Consider the following 16,448-nt stretch of genomic DNA (forward strand, 5'->3'; position numbering starts at 1 on the left):
AATAGCACCTACGATTCGATATTTCTATTCAAATGTTTGTTCGTTAGAAATGCACGTCAGAAATCAAATTCTTGTTCGCACTTAGCATTCTCTTTCGTATCGATTAACAGAGAAAACGTTTAACGAATACTGTATCTGTTTGGAACATTTATCGAGGCTTTGGTATTGCTTGTCAGAAATCAAATCTCTTTTATATTCGACATTCTTTCTTTCCCCCCACCCCTTATCTCCATCGATACAGGGGATATTTAATGGGTAGTTTATTCTTGAATTTTAGGGTAGTTTTCACCCCTTGATCATAAATATCAACCGATAGGAAAGAATTCGTAATATTTTTCAATGCTCCATCAGTATGCCATGTTTCATAAAAATCGGAGATCGTCGATTGGCCGATGCTCCTCGTGAGATAAGAATACGATTGGTTCGACCAATCGCTCGAGGCCACCGAAGGGCCATCCCCGCCATATTGTTCGACTATCTCGCGACCATGGTGGGGATAACTACCCCACAGTGGTGTTGGGGGTAACCCTTCGGTGGTTTTGGGCGGCCAATTGTGTTTGACCTAACTATAATTACAAATGTCCCTCTTAAACTACCAGCCGCGTGTAGAACACCTTTTTCCACTATGATAAATAATCTATCTGTGCTTCACAAATGTTCCATTCACCAAGAATAATAGATTCTCTAGATTCTGATTAATCTGAAAGACGATATTTGTTGCTGGGAGTGTTGATTCCATACGGATAACGTATAAACGAATAAATGTATTTTATACGAATTTCTGCTTCTTTTAATATTCATTCGCCATTTTAATTTGTCCGAGAATCGCACGTAACGAGCATACGAATTACACGACTGATTATAAAATTCCAGAAACGTTCCAAACGGAACCATTTCCTATACGAGAGGATGAAAATCATAGTAACGTAAGTCGAATTTTGAAAAACATTACGAGTTAAAGAACTGGAGGGTACAATCGATATAAAAATCGATTCCAACTACGTGTAATAAGCTTTCGTGACAATATTTCAAATGTTAAAATCATAAATGTACGGCTGTGGAATTTATTACGAGTGCTTTGTACTTTTCTTTGAGATGTGCGAGCATCTGTTTTTATTTTAGAAGTTTTCAGTTTCGTTTAATTCTGTATATAGTGTGACAAGTTATCAAATATTTCAATTCGCGTAATCTACCACTCAACTACACTTGCTACTATACCACACTTACTATTGTTTGGGACGCACTATTACCCAAGTGTAGTAAATGATTTTTCCAAAATGATCATCTAGGAGACTGGTAATATTTTGACACGAGATGTTCACAGTGTAGCATACACTTACGTTTACAAATTTCCTACGACCAATTTCACCCAAATTCCTACACTTGCCATAGTTACTATTGCTTAGGACTCTCTGCCGCTCTAGTATACCCAACTGAGTACTTTTTCTCAACTTGACACTCACTTTCTTCTCAACTGGCTGTTCATCTACAGCTACAATACACATAGACCTAGAAGCCTATCTAAGTACTTTTTCTAAACTTGACACTCACTTTCTTCGTAACTAATTGTTCTTCTATAGCTACAATACACATAGACCTACAAACCTGAGTAGTTTTTCCAAACTTGACACTCACTTTCTTCGTAACTAATTGTTCTTCTATAGCTACAATACACATAGACCTACAAACCTGAGTAGTTTTTCCAAACTTGACACTCACTTTCTTCGTAACTAATTGTTCTTCTATAGCTACAATACACATAGACCTACAAACCTGAGTAGTTTTTCCAAACTTGACACTCACTTTCTTTGTAACTAATTGTTCTTCTATAGCTACAATACACATCGATCTACGAGCCTACCTAAGTACTTTTTCTAAACTTGACACTCACTTTCTTCGTAACTAATTGTTCTTCTATAGCTACAATACACATAGACCTACAAACCTGAGTAGTTTTTCCAAACTTGACACTCACTTTCTTCGTAACTAATTGTTCTTCTATAGCTACAATACACATAGACCTACAAACCTGAGTAGTTTTTCCAAACTTGACACTCACTTTCTTTGTAACTAATTGTTCTTCTATAGCTACAATACACATAGATCTACGAGCCTACCTAAGTAGTTTTTTCAAACTTGACACTCACTTTCTTCGTAACTAACTGTTCCTCTACAGCTACAATACACATAGACCTAAAAACCTACCCGAGTAATTTTTCTCAACTCGACACTCACTTACATCTCAACTGGCTGTTCACCTACATCCACAATACACATGGACCTACCATGTAGAGAATAACCACCCTCGTGGACCTACAATCCTACCAAATTTCATCAAAATTGATAAAGATCCGTACCGACGTTACCCTCGTCAAACGCAGCAACATCCACCGCGGAAATAAATCTGTTGATCGTTGGTGTCGCCTAAAAGGTTCGATCGGGCCACGTTTCTAAAGAGACGGATACAAACAGGATGGAGTGGCGACTGGATCGAAGTTTTGCTACAACGCCTCTGGTATCCGGCGTCGCGCAACCCTGAAGTAATGCTCAAGGGAGCCCGACGCCTTCTCTAAAGAATCATTGTGGATGTAGGAGGCGGAAGATTGGAAAAGGTGGTATGCACAATTTCGCGAGGAAACGGGTCAAGGGTGATTAAGGGACCCTCGTGTGTGCTACGGAATCGGGGTCAACGGGATTCACCTCCCCACACCCCCCACCCCCACCCCTTCTTCCCCTTCTTCCATCTCTACTCCCCTCCGTGGTTACCGCGAACGGAAGAGTCTCGAAGGCACTCGCTCTTAGTCGCTTAAAACATACCTCGTCTTCGCCTCTATCTCCTAATATCTTGATTGCGAGTTATTGCGAACAGCCTCGACTCTTGCCGAAAGAACTTCCATTATTCTTTTATAGCGTACGTGTGAAGCACCCCTTTATACCGCGACGGCTGCCAGACCAATTTGCCCGTGAAGCACGGAGCACGGATATAGCGAGGGTAATACTGACCACCTTTGATTCACTCCAGAGAGGAGCTCTTCATTTTCGCGTGTACTTAAATACGCGCGACGAGGGATAACGATTCCGGTAACTTATTCGTATTTTCGCTACCGTGAGATTTACTATCACGGAGTTCACGCGCGTATTCTCCGTGACAATTTTCCAGGTGAACGTCACCAGGCTCGGTGACTCGTATCACCAATGACGATGATACTTTGTCTTTGAGGGGGGACGCGTAAGTTTAGGCGAATTTTGGGTATCGCGAAGAAAGACCGTCTCTTGTAACTTTCGACGCTAGAACTACCGGCAGTGAACGTATTACTATTTGTATCAGATCGCGTATGTATCTTCGATGTTAGATGAGGAAGGGGAAAATTAATTTACGAGCATCTTTTGTTGTCTATTTTGTCCACGATAATTGTCCACGAAGATTGTAAGTAAAGAGGAAGAAGTTTGAAATGGTCAAATTGATCCCTCTAGTAGTTTTAGTGTTAAAGCTACGACTACCATTAGTTGTTTATTTTGGTAATTGTCCACGAAGATTGTAGGCAAAGATACCGGATTAATAATTTGAGTAATTTTAGGAAGAAGTTTGAAATAGGTCAAATTGATCCCTTTGGTAGTTCTAGTGTTAAAGCTACGACTACCATTAGTTGTTTATTTTGGTAACTGTCCAACGAATATTATAAGCAAAGATACCGGGTTAATAATTGAGTAATTTTAGGAAGAAGTTTGAAACGGGTCAAATTGATCCCTTTGGTAGTTTTAGTGTTAAAGCTACGACTACCATTAGTTGTTTATTTTGGTAACTGTCCACGAATATTATAGGCAAAGATACCGGGTTAATAATTGAGTAATTTTAGGAAGAAGTTTGAAGCGGGTTAAATTGATCTCTTTGGTAGTTCTAGTGTTAAAGCTACGAGTATCATTAGTAGTTCTAGTGTTAAAGCTACGAGTACCATTAATAGTTCTAGTGTTAAAGCTACGAGCACCATTAGTAGAAGTACCAATTTCGATGATTATACACGAATACTGTAGGCAGACACCGTTAATAATTAAGTAATTTTAAGAAGAAATTTGAAATAGGTCTATTCTGATAATTATCCACAAATACTGTAGACCAAGACATCAGGTTTATAATTGAGTAATTTTAAGAAGAAGTTTAAAACAAGGCAAATTGCCCTCTTTGCCAGTGCTAGTGTCAAATGTGGAGTTTTTGCCAAAAGTTGAAAATACAATTGAAAATAATTATTTGACTCGTGTAACAAGCAAATATTAAATAAGAATGAATTGTAATTCAGAAACCTATATTGTAGAAATGCAACAGTAGGTGAGAAACATTTCTGCAAATCCAATTTTACAACTATATTCATTTGAAGATCAATTTTGATCTTTTTTAGAAACCTTTTTGGTTTAGAATTGATATCAAATGTATATTTTTTCGAAAATTGGAAATAAAATTGAGAACAATTATTTTAATCGTCGTAACAAGTAGGTGCTACCTAGTAAGATCTATATAAACGAGAAATGTATATGTTACAGTTCTGCAACCGTGAGATCCAAAAATGAAGGAAATTTACTCAATGATGGCATTGGTTATTGCTCAGTGGTTGAACAAATTTTGGTCAAGGCGGAGAAGTTCCAATGTAAATTTGTTCTAAGAAAATTCCCTCAAAGATGACTCGAGTAATTACTTGGTGGTTGAATAAAATTAAACTCTGAAGTGGTCCGAACAAGCGAGTCTCTGTTTTCAAAACTTCGTACTACAGTAGTTTGGTCGTCGGTGAAAAATAGTGGGACACAGTGTTATATAGGTTAACCATAAATGTAATTTAAAAACAATAAGAAAAAAACGTTTGCAGATAAATTCTTTTTCTAAATGGAATTACACGATTATTATAATTAGAGTTTTATCTTTTTTAAAATCATTTTACACAAGATGTATATTTACACGTATCAACTTACTAAAAAAAATAATTCGTTGCAAATTATTCTTCTCTAAAGAATAATCTCACTTAGCTTCTAAGCTTTCAAGAGTATTTATATACTATAATATATTTATTTGATATTGATCTAATATAAATATACGTATTATAAACTGTTTGTACGCAAGGATATACGTAATAGCGTCTCTTAGATTGTAAATGGAAATCTAGAAAATAATATAACAAACTTCAGGGAAAATACGTTACACTTTGATCGACAAAGAATGGTATCAAATCGAAAGTAGAATATCTCTTGTCTGCAACAAGCAGAAACGTTGGATCGCCTAAAACCATTCGCGACAAACATTCCGTATCGCATTTTCGTTTAAAAAACAACGTCTGTCAGTTGGTACGAAATAGAATTCAGCGTTGTTTGAACAACACGAAAACACACAACGCTTCGATTATCAATTTTGAGCATAGAGTAAACTCGAACGTTTTTTTCCTCACAGAAAAGTTCGTCCATGTTCAAAAAAGTTCTCATACCATTTTACATGTGTCGTATACCCCAGTCGTTGTCACCGAAAAATACCGAATTCTTCTCTCAAAGGAGTAAAAATCACTATTGGAAAAATATTCGATTCCTTCGTAAAGAGAACAATCCAAATAAGATCTAGAAAACATACCGTCATTTGACTCATCGTTAAATTTCAGTTCTTAAAATCTTTCAAGACCTTTGGTAGGTGAACTAACAATTTTAACAGATCACTGGCAGTAAATCTAATTCCAAAACCAATTCGAGTAAATACAGTCAGTGTATTACACAGTGCAAGTACACCTTTAAAGTTTGGAATTTTCATCTAAACGTTAATAATACTATTTGGTATGCTTGAGTCCCAAGAATGTAAAACATTCGTAACTACTCAACGAACATCGAATGTTTTCCTCGATCGAACGTATTATTACTGTCGCGTGTACGGAAGATTGCCATTTGTAAACGAATAGATGAAGAAAAACAAGTCTGCGAACGTAGAGAGGAAAATTGGGGAGAAACTTACCCTCCGAATTTCCCATTGACACGCTCGGGGCTTGAAATACAGGTCGACCTTCAGAAATCGACGTTCCTGGACATTACGAAATTATTCAACGTCACTCACGTTCTCAATCGTATCTCCGAACGAAAATAACTTACTATGTCCTTGCTGTACGCCGCTTCGATCGCATCGGAATTAGCACAGTGCATCGTGGGAAAAATAATTCATTAGATCTCCCCTTATGAACGACCAAGCGCGGACAATCAGCTCTCGAATCAAGATCATTTTATTCACGCTATCGTTGCCCGACGATCAACGTTCAACCGGTGCCGTACACCGGTGTGCCATTTTGAAACGATACGAACGATTCGCCTCGTGCACGTGTGTAACACGCGTGTGCACGATCTGGCCGCATTGAAATCACGAAAATACTCCGAACTTGGACGTCGCTCCGTTTGTTATTCCTGTTGCGTAGATTGCAATAATCCACGCGTTGCACGCCAAGTTAACCTTGCACGGTCAGCGCATGTTAAAGGCACATTACGACGAATGTTAGATAATGTCCATAACACACTTCTGAGTAGGAGTTTCTTTTAAACGATGTCTTCGAAGAACGTGGAATCATTTCATTTGGTTTTAAACGGTCACATGTACTCGCGAAACTAAATTTATTTTAGTACCTAAATTTAGGTACTCGCGTATCTGAAAATTTTCTTTCTAACGTGTAGATTCTTTCTTTTATATTTATTTTTCTTTTTTCTTTTTATTCTTTCAGTAGAACTACACGTGATAATTTAACGATCGGGAAATATATTTAGAAATTTCTACGCGGAAATATTCTTACTTCTAATTCGTACAGATGAAGTAAATAGAAATGATGTACACACTTTGTATAATTTTTTTAAACCCGACTTCGCTCGATTATCTCGCAATTACGTTGCCCGAGTTTTCTCGGGCGCGGCGGTTAAGTAATTGCAGCTCACCCAATAATAAGGGGGAACAAGGTGGGAGATGATTTTCTATCCTAACTGCAACTCCACGCAATTCGATTGGTCGATACTGTAACACTCTTTTTGCGAGATAACGATTCGTTCGCGACGCACAGTTTCTTTTAAACGTTTCATCCTATTCGCGAGCGGAACACGTTGGAGTGATAAAAATAAGCGATCTTAAATTTTAGAATATTTTAGAAAAGGAAAAAAATGTGTAAATTCACCGTTTCACATCAATTTCAAAGATTGCAGAAAAAGTGCAAGATCGATGCATTTCCATTGCGAGAAAAATATCGCGAATGTTTCTACGATTCGGTGCAAAGTTTGAAGATTTTTAAAATAATTTCTGACAATACGAAACTTTTAAGTGCGATTTAATTTCCCAATCGCGTTGTCGCGAACGGTTTACTAAGTTGTTCGATAAGTTTTGTCGTTTTTTCCATTGTGAAAAAAATACTACGACACTTGAACAATTTTAGATATACGAATAAATCCACAGATCTACGTGAAACTTCGTACATGTTCATCAAACGGTAGAAAAATTTATTTTTCTAAGACTTTAGAAAAATAAAACGACGAACCTAATAACTCTATTTTCCATCGAACGACAAAATTTGATCGAACAATCTATTATAAGATACGTTGTAAATTCAGAAACATCGCGCACTTTAACACTAGAACCACCGCTAGATTTAAATACATTAAAATGACTCCTCGTACGTGTCTCGAGAAAGTCGACGACTCAAGATAAAAAGAGAAACTTGTGAAATTGATTACACCTATGGAATAGAAAAATTCGTAACATCTTTCGAAAATGTATTATGGAATTTAAAGTAAATATAATAGTACAGTAGGTACTATTATTACGGTAAAGTAATTACAGACGGTAAAGTAAATATAATAAGGTAAATCTTTGTTAAAGCAGTCGAAAACAGTAATTTTGACTGGTTGGTAAATCCAGTGTTAAATACTTCCAGTTAGTCTACTTTGCAATGGGCATTTATAACCATGTCCTGCACACAGAATGGTTCCAGGAAGTAGGACAGAGTGTAACTCTTTTCTAAACGAAGATCGGTCGTAGAAGCGTGTTGCATGGTTCGATGAGATCTATATTTCTCCTGTCATATTTTTCTTTTTTTTCTTTTTTTTTTTTTTTGCGGAAGATGCGACAATGCATTTCCAAAGATGCAATTGCAATTCGCTTTAATGCGAAACGATGTAATTTCTCATCGTGCCACGGATGCAGGCATCGTGGCAAGAACATCGAGAAGTAAATATTTTACGAGATGTTTTCATATTTCACGTCAGGAAATTGCTTGCCCGCGTCAAGGGTTTCGAACGCTTAATGGAAACCGTCGATAGAATATTTAATAGATCGTATTTAAAATTTAAACGTACAGGGTTTTTCTACACTGTCAACGTTCCACGACAATCGAACGTACATTTCGCACCAGTTCGAATAAATTGTCGATCCGACGAACAAAACTCGAGGCGACTGTTCCGAACGTGTGCGTTTAATATTTTACGAGCTCGTTAATTCTTCGACATATTTTCCAACAAAATTTACAGACTATTTTCACATACTCGGGTCCGTACGAGTTCATGTTCAAGGAAATGCAAATAAAATCACCAGACTACCACCTTAAAATAGAAAGTACCAAACGTTTGTATTTATATACATCGACGCAAGTAGAAATAGCTGGTAATGGACAGACGCGTCAGCCAAGTACCGAATTAGACGCGCACCAAATGAATCTTTCATCTCGATTTTCGCGAAAACGAAGCTACGTTCGCGAGAAAAAACATCCAATTCGACGTTCTCGATTTCTTATTAGAGATGGAAGCTCACAGTACTCGATCGTATCGCGAAATGTTCGATGAAGTGCTCCTGAACCATACTTAGAATCCGAAAGTTCTCGATTTCTTATTACAGATGGAATCTCACAATACTCAATCGTAGCATGAAAAATTAGAAAACGTGCTCTTGAACGATATTTACAATCTGAAAGTTCTCGATTTCTTGTTACACGTGGAATCTCACAGAATCTCAATTGTACCAGAAAAAGTTAGAAAAAATGTTCCTGAACGATATTTACAATCTGAAAGTTCTCGATTTATTATTATACATGGAATCTCACAGTACTTGATCGTACCACGAAATGTTCGAAAAAATATTTCTGAACAATATTTACAATCTGAAAGTTCTCGATTTCTTATTACAGATGGAATCTCACAATACTCAATCGTAGCATGAAAAATTGGAAAACGTGTTCTTGAACGATATTTACAATCTGATAGTTCTCGATTTCTAGTTACACGTGAAATCTCGCCGAATCTCGATCGTACCACGAAAAATTGGAAAAAATGTTCCTGAATCGTACTTACGATCCGAAAGAAATTCGTCCGTTCCCCGATAAACGACGTTTTTATAACCGTGATCCTGTTAGCCGTTATTTTGCTCACGAAATAACCTTTGCCGAAAGTATCGATTGTTAAATATACATTCCAGCCGGGGGACATTCTATCCAACAGCCGAATATTCGATTGGCATCGAATCACCCCGTATATTTCATTGAAATGCAAACCGAGGGAAAAGCTATAATCGGTTGACACTTCTGTTGCAACTGGTAGCCACTTTGAAACGGGGGCTAGGAAATAACAATCGCCAATGGCGGCACCCCGTGAAGGTTCCTCTTGCCAACCTGTGCCGCGGTTAATCGCTTATTATGCTGCACGCGTCACTGAAAAGCAGCTATTGCAGTTGCAATAATAATGGACGAACGTAACAGGCATTCAGTGGGTTAACCAATGCTACCGTTAATATTTGAAGAACACGGATTATATTATGAATCGGTGACCACGTAACTCGATATATATATATATATATATATATATATATATTGTGTGGAAAATGTTCTCCACGGATCTTATTGCGAGCAAACTTGATTAATGCGGGAGCACTGTGCGGACTAATTTCCGCGCGAAACGGAATTTTAGCTTTTAATCGTTTCTCGGTGAAATATTCAATTCGCGAGCAAATTCGCCGACTTTGTTTTCCAAGTCCTCGTTAAAAGTTCGGATTTTCACCTCGATAAAAATTTCGAAACCCCACAATTTACGCATCTAGGGGATCGATCGACCGTGTACGGCGATGTTTCTGTAATTGGCAACAATTTGGGATCAATTATTCTCAATTCGAGGGGAAATACGCGAAATACTGGTTCGAGATTATACAACTTTAAGAAAATTCGGGATAAAGTATTATTTTACTAGAAATTACTACCTTGCGTCCTAAAAATAGGGAGTATCCACGTTATCGATATAGGTTAGGTCTAAGTTTTACTATACTTCGGAATTCAATTTTTTTCGTTGAAATTTATTGGGTCGAAAATGTACGCGATTTTTCGTCTTCTAATTTGAAAATAACCGAGTGGGATACATGTGTACGGTTCTTGGTCGATTTCGTCGATGATTTCGAGACGCTCGAATGTTAAGTATTCTAAGGTGTGGAGATAGCAACTATCAGTTAGAGAATGATCACAAACTGTCGTGAAGAGACAATCTGTCTCATTAAAGAGACGATGTTATATAATAGACGAGAAAGATGCCAACGAAGAGAGGAAAAGTGTGTACGTCGTAAAAGTACTAAAAAAATCAGGAAACATCGAACATACTCCGTTTAATACATGGAAAACAGTTCAAATGTTCATAGATTTCCTCTCGTACAATAGACGATAATATTACTCGAACACTATCGAATGTTAATATTAACAATACTCGCGAAATGAGTTTCGAAGAACATACATTAAAATAGAAATCTACACGTGAATTTCACAATTATTCGTAATATCATTGATATTATCACCGTTTCCGGGAAGGTGTTTTCGTTAAATGTAATAAATTATTCACGCTCGTCGTACGAATTCCGAAATATTGAATTTGTTCGGAAAGTCATCTCGTTTTCCAAAATGGAGAATATGTAATTTAATAAAACGTTTGTACGCTCTAAAAAATCTTACTTCAATTTCACCAAAAAAAAAAAAAAAAAAAACGAAATGACTTTCCGAACGACCTGATGATTACTTACCAAGAGAAATATTATATAAAAAAGAAATAAAAAAGAGAAACGAATCCATATTTGATTTACGATACGCCTATACCTAAACTCGAACGCGAATTATCTACCGACTCGTAAATAAACCAGTTATCACAGTTATCGCCGCCACCTACGCAGAAGTGTTTCCGTTCCGGTGTGAAAATTTCCTTTCATTTCGGCAGGCGCGTTCCTTTCTAAATTTCACAAGCGTATAACACGAAACGGTCGAAATTTAATCTCGGCTCTGGAATCGGGCAACGCCCTCGGCCCCTCGAGCTTCCCCCTCGTCGTGTGGCACCAAGTTCGAGATAGAGAGAGAAACGCACCGTAGGAATGTGTCAGACCTCGAGACCAATTGACTGTACCCACGAGGAGTCGGGGGAGACCCGTTGATCCTCTCCTAGGAACGTTCCTGGCCTTTATCTGGCCCTGGGGACTCACCTTGGGTATCGAGCCACCCCTCTGTGTCATTTCCACCATGTTTCTCTCCAGCGAGAAACGTATCGCCGAAACCGACGACCCCACCGTCAAAACGGTCCCCCGCTCCTGAAATTTGTTTAAAGATTTATCATCCGACTCTTTGTGCCCTGTTCCAACGCGTTTGATAAGGGTGGAGCCGCAGAGGCGAGCAACCGTCTAACCGTTTCCACGACGCAGAAGCGTTTCGAAGTTCGCCACCGCTATCAGGAATAATTTTGCGCCACCGAGGAAACGACAGCCTCCCTTTTACCGGGGTAATGAAAGTATCTCTAACCGGGAGGGGGCCGCCACTCCCCGTGGTTCCCGACGGTTGACGACCGGAGCGGATATCTCCCGCTAACTCGGCAGACGTGCGCGATTATAGTCCCAAACCCGACGTTTCGTGGCTTCTCCGATCGAGCGACAGTGAGAAATCGTCCGTTTGAAACGGTTCGAACGATTTCTCGAAAATGCTAAATGTTCTTCGATAAGTTTTCTCGTTCGAGAAAATTTATCGACCGGTACCTGGTTCTTCGATAAGTTTTGTCGTTCGATCAAATTTATCGACTGGTACTGAGTTGTCAAATAAGTTTCGTCGTTCGATGACGATACAGTGTACTTTTGTTACGGTAGAAAAAGAAGGTTCTTCGAAAGATCGATGTTGTACCATAAAATCGCTATTTTACGAAAATTTGAAACGAAAGATAGAAACAGATGAAAGCACAGGAAACTTCGATCTAATTGTATTTTAATCTGTACTATTTTGTTGTGCAGTACTCGGTTGCTCGATAAGTTTTATAAGATAAAATTTATCGAACAGTACTGTTCAATGTAGTACCGTTCGATAAGTTTTATTAAACAATCTATTAAGTGACCGAATAACCGTGGTTTGTCGCGTCAAACGTTTCGATTGTCTGCGTTTTCGGGTGTGGTTTTGAATTTTTTTATGTTATATTTTGGAATTAGGCGATGAAATTTAGCGTGTCGGGATTGTACAGCTTTCAGAAAATGCAGGAAAAAGAATTACTTTATTGGACATTACCACGTTGCATTCTTAAAATAGAGTATCCACGTTATCGATATAGGTTAGGTTTAAGTTTTGCTATACTTTGGAATTCTATTCTTTGCGAAGAAATTTAATGGATCGAGACTGTACAACTTTAAGAAAATGCAAGAAATTATTTAAAGAATTACTTTACCGGAAATTACCACGTTGTATCTTTAAAACAGAGAGTTTCCACATTATTGATATAGGTTAGGTCAAAGTTTTACTATTCTTTGGAATTCTATTCTTTGCGATAAAATTTACTGGGTCGAGACTGTACAACATTAAGAAAATTCAGGAAAAAGAATTATTTTACTAGAAATTACTACCTTGCATCCTAAAAATAGAAAGTATCCACGTTATCGATATAGGTTAGGTTTACGTTTTATTATACTTCGAAATTCAATTTTTTTCGTGGAAATTTACTGGGTCGAAACTGTACAACTTTAAGAAAACGCAAGAAAAAGAATTGCTTCACTGAAAATGACCACATTGCACCCTTAAAAAGAGAGTATTCAGTTTTTCGGACAAGGTTGGGTCTAAGTTCCATTATACTTTGGAATTCAATTTTTTGCGATGAAATTTACTGGGTCGAAACTGTTCAACTTTAAGAAAACGCAAGAAAAAGAATTTCTTTACTGAAAATTACCACATTGCACCCTTAAAAAGAGAGTAGCCACGTTATCGAACTAGGTTAGGTCTAAGTTGTATTTTATTGAGTCAAAGCTGGTGCAACTTTAAGAAAATACCGAAAAAGAATTACTTTATTGAAAATTACTAAATTAGCCCTCTTAGCCCTCAAAACTATTCGAGATGTACCGAGTGTACAACTTTAACGCTAGAACTACCAAAGGGGCCAATTTTAACCGTTTCGAATTTTTTTTAAATTACTCAATTATTAACCTGGTGTCTTCGCCTACAATATTCGTGGACGATTATCGAAATAGACAACTGATGATACTCGTAAATTAATTTGTCCTTTCCCCATCTAACTTCGAAGATACATATATGGTCTGACGCGAATAGAAATTGTTTGCGTGAAGTGAAATTACACGGTCGGTAATTCTAGTATTAAAAACACGCAAGAAAAAGAATTACTCTACTGGAAATTAGGAAATTGGCTCTTTTAAAGTGGAAAGTACCACAGTTTATATTTACAAAATCACCACAAGTAGAAGTGGCGGGTAATGAACAGACGGGCCAACTTTTACAGCGTGTAAAAATAAATAGCTACGCGAGGGTAGTTTAATTTGTTTAATTAAACGTTTTTGATACTTGTGTCTTTGATCTTTGTACGTAAGATTCATTCGTTTCTGTTTACATAATCTTATTTTTATTTACCCGAGACAAAAACGGTCGAAGCGTTTAATAGAGTCAACTAATATTTATTTAGCAATTTGTTCCTGGATTAATTTTTTATAATGACCAGCAATCTATACTACGAATTTCTTAACATTCTTTTGGATCTTGATCGAACATCGAAGATCTTTATACGAGAAAGAATGAGATTAGAGTTGAGTTCATTTATGAGATAAAATACACTCTTTAAGTTGGTAATTTTCATTTCTGGCTCAAAACAAAACCGATAATTTGAGACTCGTATCTGAACAGTAGAGCAATTAATGTACTTGTGGACGTTTAATTGAGAATGAAAGATCGATCGTAGAAATATTGAGAGTGCAACGATGTTTGTGCATCATCGTCCCCATCGATTAAAAACGTAAGAGAAATATATCACTCCGTAAGTGTCAAGCGTACTAATCGAATCTCGTATCTCGAATGACTGATGGTTGCATTAAATTTAATAGCCTACGTACATACTATCACCGATGATGAATCGTAGCTTTGGAATGCACTTGAGTAGAAAAATTTTGTATTGAAAAATTGTATCAAGTTTTACATCATGGTATGAAAAAAAAGGTAGAAAGAAAGGTAAGGAAACTAATAGATTAAAGAAAAAACAGCTTAGTAGTAAAAATGGAAATGCACCGATTATTTAAATTATCAATTTTTCCTGATAATCACTTTACGTGATATTGATAGTACGTTGTTTAGAATAATGTTGCTCGTTTAAATTTATTCAAATTTACATCCCATGAAAAATTTTCCCTTAAAAATAAGAAAATTTATACGATAAAGATTCATATTGCATATCAATCTAGTAAATCGTTCACATTAAATTTGCTCTCGTAGAAGTTTCATGCGCGTGGATATCGACTTTCCGGAAGATTAATCGCTCGGCAATTTTCTCGGCGTAATTTCGAAAAAAGGAAACTAATGAAGTTGCGTTCCACGCAAGTAGAAATGTGTTAAAAATAAAGCTCGGTCGATTAGCAGCAATTAAAGCGTAGAAAGTCCGCGGCAAGCCTGTTGTACATCAAAGGTGCAATTTAGTGAACGCGATGCACCAATAATTCATTCCGGGCGGGGTAAAATTCGAGCAACACTATTCATAAATTTTGAACGCAGTGTAAATTTCGGCATGTAAGCCATGAAGCATGATTTAATGAAAAATAAACGAACGGTTTAATATTTGTATCCCAATTTCTGCTACCACGATGGATAAAATATTGGTGGGAACATTTTCAAAAAATACATATACCGAACAATATTTTTCAACAAGCATCGTTCGTGATTTTTGCAAATGAAAAATATCACTTTGGAAGAGCAAAATTTCTTTCGTTCTTATACACAATGAATTTTGATTCTAGAACCAAGACACTCGAATTTATTTTCACAGATAGGGGATGCATTTTTTCTTGCAACTTCTCGATTTTAAAATACTTGAGAAAAAGTTTATCTAACCTTGAAATATTTCCAAACCTTCTCTCGCGATAAACTCTCTTTTTTAAATTCGATACGACACATAGAAACAAATTTTAAATACGTCATTATTTAAGTTGAAGTTTGTCAAAATTTTGTCCGTTACATTCTTTATTCGTTTCATAAAAATTAATCTCACAATGATATCTCTTCAAACAATCAATATTCTCTTCTATATACTATCACCGAATAGGAATTAATTACCAGGTTGAAACATTCGTTGAATTGTGCTCGTAAATATTACTTTTTTTAATCACACAAACATACTTCCTCGAACAGAGATTCGACAGCGATATTGGGGGCGCATTAAAAGCCCAGGAATAGAGTTAGCATGCGCGAACCGCGCAAAATTCCAGCGTAAACGCACAACGGCATAATGAAATGTTTAATCACCGCTCGCGGCCGTGAAAATCCGAGGATTCTATGCACCAGTTTAGACGCAATTGCGCCAAGATGCACGTGAGCGTATATGCAATATTCAGTTCCAGTCAGTTAAATGGCTGACGCCCACGCGTGCATTCACAAAGCATTCTAGTACCCCGTATGAGTCTCAACTGGCAATCTACAGGGGGTCTAAAAGTCTTAATGCCCGGAGTCATCACTCAAGAGTTTTGCTGTCGAGAGTAGCTCTCGAGAGTAAAATTCTCTAGTGGACGCAGCATTGAGAGTAAGGGTACCTTCACACTGACACACTGGTGAAACAAGTGTCGTTATTATTTGTTAATTAATGTGAGAAATATCTCGAAGAATGTCCCTTGAACTTCTTTGGAAGGAAACATCGAAATACGCGAAACGTAACGACAAAGAAATGTAGGTACAAGTGCAATATCAACGATAAGAAAAAGAAACTCGTGGGTTATAGTGACGAAAATAATAGTACGATGTCCATTGTACGATAGCATGACTGAACTTTGTAATTGTCCATATGTTTTACCAGCTGAAAAATTCCAATTTCAATAATAATAGTAGTTTCGATAATAATAGTAGTATCGATAATAAAAAAAATTCCAATCCCAAATAATAAAGCAAGAGGTATGGGCATAGTCGTATTTCGAAACCTAACCTCAATATTACAAGTTG

General features: G+C 37.1%; 1 protein-coding gene and 1 long non-coding RNA gene across 4 annotated transcripts in view; both read right to left on the reverse strand.

Moving 5' to 3' along the window:
• The window catches only part of Hs3st-a (Heparan sulfate 3-O sulfotransferase-A), a 208,501-nt gene that overhangs the window by 97,886 nt on the left and 94,167 nt on the right, over positions 1 to 16,448 (reverse strand). The window contains exon 1 of one of the 3 annotated variants that reach the window (XM_076327813.1): positions 5,978 to 6,162. The exons of the other annotated variants lie outside the window; for them this stretch is intronic. The gene's annotated coding sequence lies outside the window, so the exon portion shown is untranslated. Of the gene's footprint in view, positions 1 to 5,977; positions 6,163 to 16,448 lie in introns of those variants that run through there. 3 annotated transcript variants of the gene reach the window in all.
• On the reverse strand, positions 5,630 to 6,201 carry LOC143154821 (uncharacterized). Its single transcript, XR_012994259.1, has 3 exons — positions 6,112 to 6,201; positions 5,886 to 6,043; positions 5,630 to 5,699 (listed from the first exon to the last, which is right to left on the reverse strand). It is a non-coding gene; the product is annotated as an uncharacterized LOC143154821 (long non-coding RNA).

The sequence above is a fragment of the Ptiloglossa arizonensis genome, chromosome 2, assembly GCF_051014685.1.
Source record: "Ptiloglossa arizonensis isolate GNS036 chromosome 2, iyPtiAriz1_principal, whole genome shotgun sequence".
Lineage (NCBI taxonomy): Eukaryota > Metazoa > Arthropoda > Insecta > Hymenoptera > Colletidae > Ptiloglossa > Ptiloglossa arizonensis.